Source organism: Carassius gibelio, chromosome A20 (assembly GCF_023724105.1).
Source record: "Carassius gibelio isolate Cgi1373 ecotype wild population from Czech Republic chromosome A20, carGib1.2-hapl.c, whole genome shotgun sequence".
In the NCBI taxonomy this organism is placed as follows: Eukaryota; Metazoa; Chordata; class Actinopteri; order Cypriniformes; family Cyprinidae; genus Carassius; species Carassius gibelio.
In genome coordinates this window covers 18150017-18165903 of record NC_068390.1, presented here as the reverse complement: position 1 = coordinate 18165903, position 15887 = coordinate 18150017, and the positions used below count along the sequence as shown (strand labels likewise).

At 37.0% G+C, this 15887-nt stretch overlaps 1 protein-coding gene and 1 long non-coding RNA gene across 2 annotated transcripts in view; one reads left to right on the top strand and one right to left on the bottom strand.

The window, feature by feature from the left end:
• Positions 1-15887, bottom strand: part of LOC127938727 (lysophospholipid acyltransferase 2) — a 39303-nt gene that overhangs the window by 14453 nt on the left and 8963 nt on the right. The gene's annotated exons all lie outside the window — the stretch shown is intronic.
• On the top strand, positions 1034-9655 carry LOC127938728 (uncharacterized). The gene is made up of 3 exons (XR_008148782.1): positions 1034-1235; positions 3646-4362; positions 9472-9655. It is a non-coding gene; the product is annotated as an uncharacterized LOC127938728 (long non-coding RNA).

The window sequence follows — 15887 nt, the reverse complement described above, 5'->3', positions numbered from 1 at the left end:
AATAGGCTGGCAGACAGACACAAACACTGAAATTAAATTATTAAACTAGTTTTTAACAGTTTAGATGTCATTTTCAGGTTAAACTGTAATCACAATGTGGCAAAATTGTAAAAACTGATATATCTGTATGGACAAAAATTACTGGTTTATAGTTGTCCAAATGCAACTGTTCAACATGTTTTTGATAAGTATTGACCTTCAGATTCTAGAGAATTGTACTTCAGTGGTTTTATTGATTTTCAGCTTATACCCTATCACTAGTTTGCCAAAGTAACTTTTTGCAATAATCTTGAATATTTAATTAACAGCTTTATTGACAACATTGGTCCCAGAGGCAAAGTTGTTCAGAATGAGGAGATCTATCATATGATATGAAGATCTAGTGTTTTTGAGTGAAAATATGAGCATTTTCAATCAATTTGAGGCCATTTACCATATACATCTTGTGTTTTGAGACCTTTTCTACTGTTATAGCGCCACCTATGGTCCGATCTCCATGAAACTTTGCATGCTTGTTAAGAGTCACCTGTTACATGATTTCACCAATTTTCATAAAGTTTTGAGTTTTCGTTTAGGTTTTATATGCTTTTGGGTATTTTGGTCACGCCCCTTTTCTAATTTAGCCAGTTATAGCTAACCAAAGGACAAAATTCAACATTTTTTTGATAATTATTGATCTAGAGAGTCCAGAGAAAATTACTGCAGTGGTTTGGTTTCGATCGGGTAAAAAACCTGGAACTAGTTCGCAAAAGTACGTTTTTAACATATTTGTGAATAACAATTGAACGATTTGATTGACATCTTTGCTCCTTGAGGCAAAGTTGTTCACAAAGAGGAGATCTATCATATGATATGAAGATCTAGTGTTTGTGTGAATGTATGAACATGTTCTACAAATTGTGATCATTTTCTATTGAAAATGTGTGTTTTTGAGGCTTTTTCAACTGTTATAGCGCCACCTATGGTCCGATCTCCATGAAACATTGCATGCTTGTTAAGAGTCACCTGGTACATGTTTTCACCAAGTTTCATAAAGTTTTGAGTTTTCTTTTAGGCTTTATAGGCTTTGGGGTATGTTTGGCCACACCCCTTTTCTTAATTACCCCTTTAACGCTAACCAAAGTACAAAATGCAACATTTTTTTGATAATTATTGATCTAGAGAGTCCACAGATTATTACTGCAGTGGTTTGGTTTCGATGGGACAAAAAACCTAGGACTAGTTCGCAAAAGTAGGTTTTTAACATATTTGTGAATAATTAATGAACGATTTGATTGACAGCAATGGTTCTTGAGGCAAAGTTGTGCATTATGAGGAGATCTATCAAATGATATGCATATTGTGTTGATATGTGAAACACCATGTGATTACAGAGCCATAAAACTCGTTAGCGCCAACTAGTGTCCGATTTCTTTCAAAATTCTTACAGACCTTAAGGTTCATGAGTCGAACGTACCCAGCGAGTTTCGTTCCGATCAACCTCCGTTAACCCTTTCAAATATGTGCTTAAAATTGTTTGGCCAATGGCGGCCATGTTTTTTGAGATATGCAAATGTCCTCATAGGTACTTGTGCCCCTTCAGACCAAGACACTGCATACCAATTTTCAAGTCGATCGAGCCAACGGTTGCCTAGTTATAGCCATTTATGTGTTTTTTTCTTTTTATAGCGCCCCCAAGTGGCAGATGTGTGCAATTTTTTTTATTTGACCAAAGTTTTAGCTCCTACAAATGTTCAGCGAGTTTGGTTAAGATATCTCATTTCATTCATGAGTTATAGCCTGTTGCGTAAAATTGGTCCTCGACTTTCGAACATTTTGGCATCCCATTACGACAGTGAGTCGAAATTTCTACTTTTTTTTGATAATTATTGATATTCACTGGACAGAGAACATTTCTGCAGTGGTTTGGTTCAGATTGGGCGAAAAACCTAGGACTAGTTCGCAAAAGTAGGTTTTGGACATACGTCAAATTTGCGAAAAAACGAGGCCTCCTAGACCCAAAATCAGAGTGACCGTTTTTAATTTCGCATGACCCAGGGATTCCAGAAATGTTAAATTTTTGGCTCTATCACAAGCGGTTTAGGAGCTATTAGCAAAAACGCATTTTTGATCGCTGTAGCGCCCCCCACTGGCCGATTGGGCCGGATCTTTGCGCCTGAGTAGCGAGCAAGACTACTACCTTTTGACCAAGTTTCAGCTCTCTAGGCCTTACGGTTTAGGCTGCCCGTTCAGTTTTAAGGCGGAAAAATAATAATAATAATAATAATTAAAGCTGCAAGCAGCATTTACCGGGGTTCAAGCACATTAAGGCCTCTGAGGTGGTCTGAGCCAACCTGGATGCATGGATGACAGTTAAACACATCCAAAATGGAGAACAGGCTAACAGACAGACACACACACTGAAAGTAAATGATTAGACTAATATATGTATACTCTATAAGCATATGCTCTCACACACACACACACACACACACACACACACACACACACACACAAACAAAGACACACATATACATGCACAAACATGTTGTTGCAGATATAGGTATTTGAAATAAGTGATAGGTGATAATAAACTTATTGCAAGTCTTTTCTTTTTAAGAGTTTAGATGTCATTTTCAGGTTAAACTGTAATCATAATGTGGCAAAATTGTAAAAACTGATATATCTGTATGATCAAAATGGAAAACATTGACTCAATGAGATTTAAAATGTTATAACAGTTCATTTTTTAATGTTTTGGCATGAATTCATGAATCCTTTCAACAGTACTGTTCAACTTTACTGAATGAGCCCATTAGTGGTCTTCCGCTGCCATCTAGTGGTTATAAATTGCATTTACTCCAACAACACTGTGTTTTTAAACATAACTGTTATAGTGTTATTTTTTTTTGCCCAATCTCTCTTAAATTTTGCATGCTTGTTTAGAATGAAATTATGCATTATTTTACACAGTTTTGATAATTTGTGGGCTTTCTGTTTGTATTAATAGGCCTTTGTGTGCACTATGAAAAGAACATATTATAAAATGACTGGTTTATAGTTGCCCAAATGCAATTGTTCAACATGTTTTTGATAATTATTGACCTTCAGAGTCTAGAGAATTGTACTTCAGTGGTTTTATTGATTTTCATCTTAAACCGTATCACAAGTATGCCAAAGTAACTTTTTAAAATAATCTTGATTATTTAATTAACAGCTTTATTGACAACATTGGTCCCGGAGGCAAAGTTGTTCAGAATGAGGAGATCTATCATATGATATGAAGATCTAGTGTTTTTGAGTGAATATATGAGCATTTTCAAACAATTTGGGGCCATTTACCATATAAATCTTGTGTTTTGAGACCTTTTCTACTGTTATAGCGCCACCTATGGTCTGATCTCCATGAAACTTTGCATGCTTGTTAAGAGTCACCTGATACATGATTTCACTGAGTTTCATACAGTTTTGAGTTTTCCTTTAGGTTTTATAGGCTTTGGGGTATGTTTGGCCACACCCCTCTTTATAAATTACCCGGTTACAGCTAACCAAAGGACAAAATTCAACATTTTTTTAATAATTATTGATCTAGAGCGTCCACAGAATATTACTGCAGTGGTTTGGTTCCGATCGGGCAAAAAACCTAGGACTAGTTCGCAAAAGTAGGTTTTTAACATATTTGTGAATAACAATTGAACGATTTGATTGACAGCAATGGTTCTTGAGGCAAAGTTGTGCATTACGAGGAGATCTATCAAATGATATGCATATTGTGTTGATATGTGAAACACCACGTGATTACAGAGCCATAAAACTCGTTAGCGCCAACTAGTGGCCGATTTCTTTCAAAATTCTTACAGACCTTAAGGTTCATGAGTCGAACGTACCCAGCGAGTTTCGTTCCGATCAACATCCGTTAACCCTTTCAAATAGGTGCTTAAAATTGTTTGGCCAATGACGGCCATGTTTTTTGAGATATGCAAATGTCCTCATAAGTACTTGTGCCCCTTCAGACCAAGACAGTGCATACCGATTTTCAAGTTGATCGAGCCAACGGTTGCCTAGTTATAGCAATTTATGTGTTTTTTCTATCTTATAGCGCCCCCAAGTGGCAGAGATGCGCAATTTTTTTGATTTGACCAAAGATTGAGCTCATACATATGTGTACCGAGTTTGGTGAAGATATCTCATTCCGTTCAAGAGTTATAGTCAAAATAGTATTTGATTAACGTTAGCATAGACGCTTTTTGGCGTACTGTTTCGCGTAAGAATTGAAATTTCAACTTTTTTTTAATAATTATTGATATTGAGTGTCCAGGGAATATTTATGAAGTGGTTTGGTTCTTATTGGTTGAAAATCCTAGGACTAGTTCGCAAAAGTAGGTTTCGGATATAGCTCGATTTTGCGAGAAAACGGTGCGTCGTAGACCCCAAAAAGGCGCCGTGCACTTTTGTTCGGGCTAACCCAAGGATTGCAACAATGCCATGTTTTTGAGTCTACGGCTAACGGTATACGATTTACGGCCAAAAATGTCCAAAATTTTTGTTTTTTGCGCTGTAGCGCCCCCGTTAGGCCGATTGGACTGAGACTTTGATAAGTTCTCCCCAAATTGAGCTCTACGATCTGTCCAAATTTCAGCTCTCTACGCCTTACGGTTTGGGCTGCACGTTCAGTTCTAGGGCAGAAGAATAATAATAATAATAATAATAATAATAATAATAATAAAAATCCTAACAAATACAATAGGGTTTCAGCACTGCGTGCTTGAACCCCTAATTAAAGCTGCAAGCAGCATTTTACCGGGGTTCAAGCACATTAAGGCCTCTGAGGTGGTCAGAGACAACCTGGATGTTTGGATGACATTTAAACACATCCAAAATGGAGAACAGGCTAACAGACAGACACACACACTGACAGCAAATGATTAGACTAATATATGTATACTCTATAAGCATATGCACACACACACACACACACACACACACACACACACACACACATTTTGTTGCAGATATAGGTATTTGAAATAAGTGATAAGTGACAATAAACTTATTGCAAGTCTTCTCTTTTTTAGAGTTTAGATGTCATTTTCAGGTTAAACTGTAATCATAATGTGGCAAAATTGTAAAAACTGATACATCTGTATGAACAAAATGGAAAACATTGATTCAGTAAGATTTAAAATGTTATAACAGTTAATTTATTAATGTTTTGGCAAGAATTCATGAAAACAGTGCTGTTCAACTTAGCTGAATGAGCCCATTAGTGGTCTTCCGCTGCCATCTAGTGGTTATAAATTGCATTTACTCAAACAACCCTGGTTTTAAACATAACTGTTATAGTGTTGTTGTTTTTTTTTGCCCAATCTCTCTTAAATTTTGCATGCTTGTTTAGAATGAAATTATGCATTATTTTACACAGTTTTGATAATTTGTGGGCTCTCTGTTTGTATTAATAGGCCTTTGTGTACACTATGCAAATAACATATTATAAAATTATTGGTTTATAGTTGCCCAAATGCAATTGTTCAACATGTTTTTGATAATTATTGACCTTCAGAGTCTAGAGAATTGTACTTCAGTGGTTTTATTGATTTTCATCTTAAACCGTATCACAAGTATGCCAAAGTAACTTTTTTAAATAATCTTGAATATTTAATTAACAGCTTTATTGACAACATTGGTCCCAGAGGCAAAGTTGTTCAGAATGAGGAGATTTATCATATGATATGAAGATCTAGTGTTTTTGAGTGAATATATGAACATTTTCAAACAATTTGAAGCCATTTACCATATAAATCTTGTGTTTTGAAACCTTTTCTACTGTTATAGCGCCACCTATTTTGATAATTTGTGGGCTTTCTGATTGTATTAATAGGCCTTTGTGTGCACTATGAAAAGAACATATTATTGCAATTGTTCAACATGTTTTTGATAATTATTGACCTTCAGAGTCTAGAGAATTGTACTTCAGTGGTTTTATTGATTTTCATCTTAAACTGTATCACAAGTATGCCAAAGTAACTTTTTTAAATAATCTTGAATATTTAATTAACAGCTTTATTGACAACATTGGTCCCAGAGGCAAAGTTGTTCAGAATGAGGAGATCTATCATATAGCGCCACCTATGGTCCGATCTTCATGAAACTTTGCATGCTTGTTAAGAGTCACCTATTACATATTTTCACCGAGTTTCATAAAGTTTTGAGTTTTCGTTTAGGTTTTATAGGCTTTGGGGTATGTTTGGCCACACCCCTTTTCTAAATTACCCCTTTAAAGCTAACCAAAGTACAAAATTCAACATTTTTTTGATAATTATTGATCTAAAGAGTCCACAGAATATTACTGCAGTGGTTTGGTTCCGATCGGACAAAAAACCTAGGACTAGTTCGCAAAAGTAGGTTTTTAACATATTTGTGAATAATTAATGAACGATTTGATTGACAGCAATGGTTCTTGAGGCAAAGTTGTGCATTATGAGGAGATCTATCAAATGATATGCATATTGTGTTGATATGTGAAACACCACGTGATTACAGAGCCATAAAACTCGTTAGCGCCAACTAGTGGCCGATTTCTTTCAAAATTCTTACAGACCTTAAGGTTCATGAGTCGAATGTACCCAGCGAGTTTCGTTCTGATCAACATCCGTTAACCCTTTCAAATAGGTGCTTAAAATTGTTATGCCAATGGCGGCCATGTTTTTTGAGATATGCAAATGTCCTCATAGGTACTTGTGTCCCTTCAGACCAAGACACTGCATACCAATTTTCAAGTCGATCAAGCCAATGATTGCTTAGTTATAGCCATTTATGTGTTTTTTTCTTTTTATAGCGCCCCCAAGTGGCAGAGGTGTGCAATTTTTTTTATTTGACCAAAGTTTTAGCTCATACAAATGTTCAGCGAGTTTGGTTTAGATATCTCATTTCATTCATGAGTTATAGCCTGTTGCGTAAAATTGGTCCTCGACTTTCGAACATTTTGGCATCCCATTACGACAGTGAGTCGAAATTTCTACTTTTTTTTGATAATTATTGATATTCACTGGACAGAGAACATTTCTGCAGTGGTTTGGTTCAGATTGGGCGAAAAACCTAGGACTAGTTCGCAAAAGTAGGTTTTGGACATACGTCAAATTTGCGAAAAAACGAGGCCTCCTAGACCCAAAATCAGAGTGACCGTTTTTAATTTCGCATGACCCACGGATTCCAGAAATGTTAAATTTTTGGCTCTATCACAAGCGGTTTAGGAGCTATTAGCAAAAACGCATTTTTGATCGCTGTAGCGCCCCCCACTGGCCGATTGGGCCGGATCTTTGCGCCTGAGTAGCGAGCAAGACTACTACCTTTTGACCAAGTTTCAAGTCTCTAGGCCTTACGGTTTGGGCTGCCCGTTCAGTTTTAAGGCGGAAAAATAATAATAATAATAATAATTAAAGCTGCAAGCAGCATTTTACCGGGGTTCAAGCATTTAAGGCATCTGGGGTGGTCAGAGCCAACCTGAATGTTTGGATGACATTTAAACACATCCAAAATGGAGAACAGGTTAACAGACAGACACACACACTGAAAGTAAATGATTAGACTAATATATGTATACTCTATAAGCATATGCACACACACACACACACAAAGACACACATATACATGCACAAACATTTTGTTGCAGATATAGGTATTTGAAATAAGTGATAGGTGAAATAAAATTATTGCAAGTCTTCTCTTTTTCAGAGTTTAGATGTCATTTTCAGGTTAAACTGTAATCATAATGTGGCAAAATGGAAAAAACTGATACATCTGTATAAACAAAATGGAAAACATCAATTCAATGAGATTTAAAATGTTATAACAGTTAATTTATTAATGTTTTGGCATGACTTCATGAAAACAGTACTGTTTAACTAGCTGAATGACCCCATTAGTGGTCTTCCGCTGCCATCTAGTGGTTATAAATTGCATTTACTCAAACAACACTGTGTTTTAAAACATAACTGTTATAGTGTTGTAATTTTTTTTTTTTGCCCAATCTCTCTTAAATTTTGCATGCTTGTTTAGAATGAAATCATGCATTATTTTACACAGTTTTGATAATTTGTGGGCTTTCTGTTTGTATAAATAGGCCTTTGTGTACACTATGCAAATAACATATTATAAAATTATTGGTTTATAGTGGCCCAAATGCAATTGTTCAACATGTTTTTGATAATTATTGACCTTCAGAGTCTAGAGAATTGTACTTCAGTGGTTTTATTGATTTTCATCTTAAACCGTATCACAAGTATGCCAAAGTAACTTTTTTAAATAAGCTTGAATATTTAATTAACAGCTTTATTGACAACATTGGTCCCAGAGGCAAAGTTGTTCAGAATGAGGAGATTTATCATATGATATGAAGATTTAGTGTTTTTGAGTGAATATATGAACATTTTCAAACAATTTGAGTCCATTTACCATATAAATCTTGTGTTTTGAGACCTTTTCTACTGTTATAGCGCCACCTATGGTCTGATCTCCATGAAACTTTGCAGGCTTGTTAAGAGTCACCTGTTACATGATTTCACTGAGTTTCATAAAGTTTTGAGTTTTCCTTTAGGTTTTATAGGCTTTGGGGTATGTTTGGCCACACCCCTTTTTCTAAATTACCCCGTTACAGCTAACCAAAGGACAAAATTCAACATTTTTTTAATAATTATTGATCTAGAGAGTCCACAGAATATTACTGCAGTGGTTTGGTTCCGATCGGGCAAAAAACCTAGGACTAGTTCGCAAAAGTAGGTTTTTAACATATTTGTGAATAACAATTGAACGATTTGATTGACAGCAATGGTTCTTGAGGCAAAGTTGTGCATTACGAGGAGATCTATCAAATGATATGCATATTGTGTTGATATGTGAAACACCACGTGATTACAGAGCCATAAAACTCGTTAGCGCCAACTAGGGGCCGATTTCTTTCAAAATTCTTACAGACCTTAAGGTTCATGAGTCGAACGTACCCAGCGAGTTTCGTTCCGATCAACATCCGTTAACCCTTTCAAATAGGTGCTTAAATTTGTTTGGCAAATGGCGGCCATGTTTTTTGAGATATGCAAATGTCCTCATAGGTACTTGTGCCCCTTCAGACCAAGACAGTACATACTGATTTTCAAGTCGATCGAGCCAACGGTTGCCTAGTTATAGCAATTTATGTGTTTTTTCTATCTTATAGCGCCCCCAAGTGGCAGAGATGCGCAATTTTTTTGATTTGACCAAAGATTGAGCTCATACATATGTGTACCGAGTTTGGTGAAGATATCTCATTCCGTACAAGAGTTATAGTCAAAATAGCATTTGGCTAACTTTAGAATAGACGCTTTTTGGTGTACTGTTTCGCGTAAGAATTGAAATTTCAACTTTTTTTTGATAATTATTGATATTGAGTGTCCAGGGAATATTTATGAATTGGTTTGGTTCTGATTGGTTGAAAATCCTAGGACTAGTTTGCAAAAGTAGGTTTCGGATATAGCTCGATTTTGCGAGAAAACGGTGCGTCGTAGACCCCAAAAAGGCGCCGTGCACTTTTGTTCGGGCTAACCCAAGGATTGCAACAATGCCATGTTTTTGAGTCTACGGCTAACGGTTTACGATTTACGGCCAAAAATGTCAAAAATTTTAGTTTTTTGCGCTGTAGCGCCCCCGTTAGGCCGATTGGGTCGAGACTCGGTATCTGACAAGAAGGCCGGACTACTACATTCTGACCAAATTTCAGCTTTCTAGGACTTACGGTTTGGGCTGCACGAACAGTTTGAGTGGAGAATAATAATAATAATAATAATAATAATAATTAAAGCTGCAAGCAGCATTTACCGGGGTTCAAGCACATTAAGGCCTCTGAGGTGGTCTGAGCCAACCTGGATGCATGGATGACATTTAAACACATCCAAAATGGAGAACAGGTTAACAGACAGACACACACACTGAAAGTAAATGATTAGACTAATATATGTATACTCTATAAGCATATGCACACACACACACACAGAAAGACACACATATACATGCACAAACATTTTGTTGCAGATATAGGTATTTGAAATAAGTGATAGGTGACAATAAACTTATTGCAAGTCTTCTCTTTTTAAGAGTTTAGATGTCATTTTCAGGTTAAACTGTAATCACAATGTGGCAAAATAGTAAAAACTGATATATCTGTAAGAACAAAATGGAAAACATTGACTCAATGAGATTTAAAATGTTATAACAGTTACATTTTTAATGTTTTGGGATGAATTCATGAATCCTTTCAACAGTACTGTTCAACTTAACTGAATGAGCCCATTAGTGGTCTTCCACTGCCATCTAGAGGTTATAAATTGCATTTACTCAAGCAACACTGTTTTTAAACATAACTGTTATAGTGTTTTTTTTTTTTTTTTTGCCCAATCTCTCTTAAATTTTGCATGCTTGTTTAGAATGAAATTATGCATTGTTTTACACAGTTTTGATAATGTGTGGGCTTTCTGTTTGTATTAATAGGCCTTTGTGTACACTATGAAAAGAACATATTATAAAATTACTGGTTTATAGTTGTCCAAATGCAATTGTTCAACATGTTTTTGATAATTATTGACCTTCAGAGTCTACAGAATTGTACTTCAGTGGTTTTATTGATTTTCATCTTAAACCGTATCACAAGTATGCCAAAGTAACTTTTTAAAATAATCTTGAATATTTAATTAACAGCTTTATTGACAACATTGGTCCCAGAGGCAAAGTTGTTCAGAATGAGGAGATCTATCATATGATATGAAGATTTAGTGTTTTTGAGTGAATATATGAGCATTTTCAAACAATTTGGGGCCATTTACCATATAAATCTTGTGTTTTGAGACCTTTTCTACTGTTATAGCGCCACCTATGGTCTGATCTCCATGAAACTTTGCATGCTTGTTAAGAGTCACCTGATACATGATTTCACTGAGTTTCATACAGTTTTGAGTTTTCCTTTAGGTTTTATAGGCTTTGGGGTATGTTTGGCCACACCCCTTTTTCTAAATTACCCGGTTACAGCTAACCAAAGGACAAAATTCAACATTTTTTTAATAATTATTGATCTAGAGAGTCCACAGAATATTACTGCAGTGGTTTGGTTCCGATCGGGCAAAAAACCTAGGACTAGTTCGCAAAAGTAGGTTTTTAACATATTTGTGAATAACAATTGAACGATTTGATTGACAGCAATGGTTCTTGAGGCAAAGTTGTGCATTACGAGGAGATCTATCAAATGATATGCATATTGTGTTGATATGTGAAACACCACGTGATTACAGAGCCATAAAACTCGTTAGCGCCAACTAGTGGCCGATTTCTTTCAAAATTCTTACAGACCTTAAGGTTCATGAGTCGAACGTACCCAGCGAGTTTCGTTCCGATCAACATCCGTTAACCCTTTCAAATAGGTGCTTAAATTTGTTTGGCCAATGGCGGCCATGTTTTTTGAGATATGCAAATGTCCTCATAGGTACTTGTGCCCCTTCAGACCAAGACACTGCATACCGATTTTCAAGTCGATCGAGCCAACGGTTGCCTAGTTATAGCAATTTATGTGTTTTTTCTATCTTATAGCGCCCCCAAGTGGCAGAGATGTGCAATTTTTTTGATTTGACCAAAGATTGAGCTCGTACATATGTGTACCGAGTTTGGTGAAGATATCTCATTCCGTTCAAGAGTTATAGTCAAAATAGCATTTGGCTAACGTTAGCATAGACGCTTTTTGGCATACTGTTTCGCGTAAGAATTGAAATTTCAACTTTTTTTTGATAATTATTGATATTGAGTGTCCAGGGAATATTTATGAATTGGTTTGGTTCTGATTGGTTGAAAATCCTAGGACTAGTTCGCAAAAGTAGGTTTCGGATATAGCTCGATTTTGCGAGAAAACGGTGCGTCGTAGACCCCAAAAAGGCGCCGTGCACTTTTGTTCGGGCTAACCCAAGGATTGCAACAATGCCATGTTTTTGAGTCTACGGCTAACGGTTTACGATTTACGGCCAAAAATGTCCAAAATTTTAGTTTTTTGCGCTGTAGCGCCCCCGTTAGGTCGATTGGGTCGAGACTCGGTATCTGACAAGAAGGCCGGACTACTACATTCTGACCAAATTTCAGCTTTCTAGGCCTTACGGTTTGGGCTGCACGAACAGTTTGAGTGGAGAATAATAATAATAATAATAATAATAATAATAAAAATCCTAACAAATACAATAGGGTTTCAGCACTGCGTGCTTGAACCCCTAAAAATCCTAACAAATACAATAGGGTTTCAGCACTGCGTGCTTGAACCCCTAAAAATCCTAACAATTACAATAGGGTTTCAGCACTGCGTGCTTGAACCCCTAAAAATCCTAACAATTACAATAGGGTTTCAGCACTGCGTGCTTGAACCCCTAAAAATAATACAACTCATCTCTTCTCAGTCTCATTACCTACATGTTGTGAATTTCTATATAGTGAAGAATCATTCTTTTCTGACCTTTGGTAATACATACATATTGATGCTCTTGGCTTGAAATTATGGTAAAATAATATGGAAGCTGGTTAATGCACATATCCAATATCCAAGTGACATAAGGAACTCTAACAGCCTTGAACCTGGTCACCTTCATCAATAACTCAGCACGTCTGTACTGCTTCATGTTGAAGTGTTGCTATATGAGGCAAGCTAGCCAGAAAAGTTGGACTTCTCTTTATTTCTCTCTCTCTCTCTCTCTCTCTCTCACCTTCTTCTTTAATTAATGATCCTTCATGTGTCTCATTACATTCCTAGTCTCCTTTATGTCCAGGTTAGCTGGTGCTTGATCTCCAGTGTCAGTGCAGACGAACCTGAGCAGAGGTCCTCATCACCTCAGAGCACACCCCGCTGGAGATAAACTACATCCAAGAATTTGCCAAACCTACAGACTGTGATTAGCAGCAGATAAATCTGATTTCTTTCAACACACGTGACTCAGGGGCAGAGGACCGTGCTTGGGCTTGGCTAGAAATATCCTGGAGATTCATCAAAATCAGCTGACGCAGGGAAAGCGAAAGGCCTCTACACTTCATCGGGTGGAGAATGTCGCTGCTGAGATGCTAAATGTGCCAAATGTCAGAATAAATGAACTTGAGAATATATAAAGGAAAAGGCGATGTCAAAAGTACTTGGCGATATGAGCAGGGAAGTAAAGCCATTTCAGAGGCGGGTTTTTTGTTGTTATTATTTTACAATAGAGAAATACTTGGAAAAAATGTGCACAGATGAATGACACAGCAAGTCCAGAGTGATGTACTGATGAAGTAGCTAGGGTCAGTATTAATTTCCTAATATTCACAAACACTGTTGCATGTTACATAAAATCAAACAAAATCTGTCAGCAAAACAAAGCGGCAAATGTGTAAAATTACTGTGCACACAAGTTATACAACGAATCCATAAAATGTCAGTGGTTTTATAATAAAGAAGCACAGGATGGCAAAACCCTGCCTAAATATTCCTCCCTGCTCTGCCTTGTAAAATTAGAGTACAGAAAAACAGGACAGTTGGGCTTGTCACAATTTCATGTGATGACAGTAACTGCTTCTCTGACATTTCAAAAAATGCATTCCCTAAAATAAGATTTAAAGAGCAAATAAAATTCCTTCACGTATTACAAGTGAACATATAAGCTGTATTTGTGGGTTTTATACTGAAACAACACATACAGTACATTGAAGAGGAAGGCTGATAATACACGGGGCGACTATTTAAGCAATGTTGCTGGGCATTTTCCCCATTGAGAATGGGTAACAAATTTCTATCTGGATACTTTAGATTGGTCATGGGCCCTGCATCTCACCTAGTTGCCTGTTTATGGCAAAATTGCTCAAAAAGTTGCCCTGTATATCATCACCATAAGACATTTCAAAATAGGGCTGCACGATGTGTCATTTAAGCATTGATATCGCGATGTACGAATCCATGATAGTCACATCGCAGGATGTGCGATGTAGGTTGTCGTAGTTGATCCGTTATTCATTAACTGTACGGGCCAGCTGCTCCCCGGCCCTTGACGAATGTGATTTGCGGATTTATTGCACAGCTCAACCATCATAGAGTGAAAGTTTTGACAGGGCAGAGAGAAAGAGAGAGCACGCGCGAGAGAAAGCGAGTGAGAGAGAGAGAGAGAGCGTGCACGCGAGAGAGAGATAGAGAGAGAGCGCGCGTGAGAGAGAGCGAGAGCGAGAGAAAGCAAGTGAGAGAGAGAGAGCGCTAGAGAGAATGTGCGCGCGAGAGAGAGATAGAAAGAGAGCACGCGTGAGAGAGCGAGAGATAGAGAGAGAGCGCGCAAGACAGATAGAGAGAGAGCGCGCGAGAGATAGAGAGAAAGTGCGCGAGAGAGAGCGCGTGTGAGAGAGAGTGAGAGATAGAGAGAGCGCGCGTGAGAGAGAGAGAGATAGAGAGAGAGAGCACGTGTGAGAGAGAGTGAGAGATAGGGAGAGAGTGCGAGAGAGAGTGCGCTTGAGAGAGAGACAGAGGGGGAGAGAGAGAGAGAGAGAAAGAGACCGTCTTCAAACAACAAGAGCGCTGCTCTCTGTCCCTCGCGCATATTAATAAATTGACACGATGGTGTCGATGTTTAAATCATTTAAAATGAGAATGTAAGCGTGCTCACCCCATTTTTGTTTGTAAGAAAAAATTTGATTAGATTTCTTATCGCAATATATAAATCGCAGAAAAATAAAATAATCACAATGTCATTTTTTCCCAATATCGTGCAGCCCTATTTCAAAAAGCTTCTAATTTCATATGGTTCAGTAAAAACTGCTATATTCAAGCTGAGGTTTGCATACCATGACATATTTATGGTGCTCTATGTTAAATGGGCTGTATGATGACAAAAAAATAAAAGAAATGCAGACAGCAATGCTGATTATAATAATGAAGAATTATTGCTTCAATTAATATGTCATTCATGTTTTAGTTTAGGGGGAACAATCTAATTGGCCAACCAATTACAGACAAGGAAAGTATTTGGGAAACCCTTTTAAGAACAATCACTGTATTTGCTGTTCCGTTTGGGATCGCTAGAGGTGCAAAGATGACACACTTCAGCTTTAAGTGCATCCTTAGGAAGCCTGTTGCTAGGACACGGTTCTCCTAAAAATAAATGACACTGAGGTGCAGAATGAAAGCTGCCCAATGCATTCTTCAGTCTGTTCAGCTGTCACTGACCACACACTTGACCTGATTGATTTGCTTTCCACTCCGAGTGCTTCGAAGGAGATCAAAGCAATGTAACCTTTTTCATATCTCTGATATGCAACTGAAACCCAATTACAGTTTTATTCTGCATGGGCTATAATGTGATATAAAGCAGAAATAGTGGTCGACCAATTGGCGATACATCAGCGAATATCTGGCCTTTTTCAAATATAGGCATTGGCCAATAAGTTTTTCTGTTTGGCTAATTTGTTCATGGTGGGACTTTTATTTTGATGGCGCTGAGAATGGCAGTGCTTGAACACACAGTGCTCACATTCTCCCTCTTGTTCGCTGTCATCTTTAACAGTTCTGTCTGTCCACGGACAGAAGTCTGTCTTATAATCATAAACAAAGGAATTATAATGCATACAATCAAGTATTATAACGATTGCTTTTACATTGTTAGTAAATGAAAGGCAAACATTATAATACTTTCTCATTTGCTGTCATCAGCATTCAGCAAATATGAATTTCTATAATTGAAGCAAATCTATGAATGACCAATGAACATTTAATTTCAAAAATATAGCGGAATCCAGCTGTGAGATCTAGGGCGCTTATGAAATCAGGTTTATTTTTACCTAAATTTGTTTTTTGTTTTTTTATTGCAATTTTAATATAATAATCCATTTTAATTTTTCTCAACTCCTTT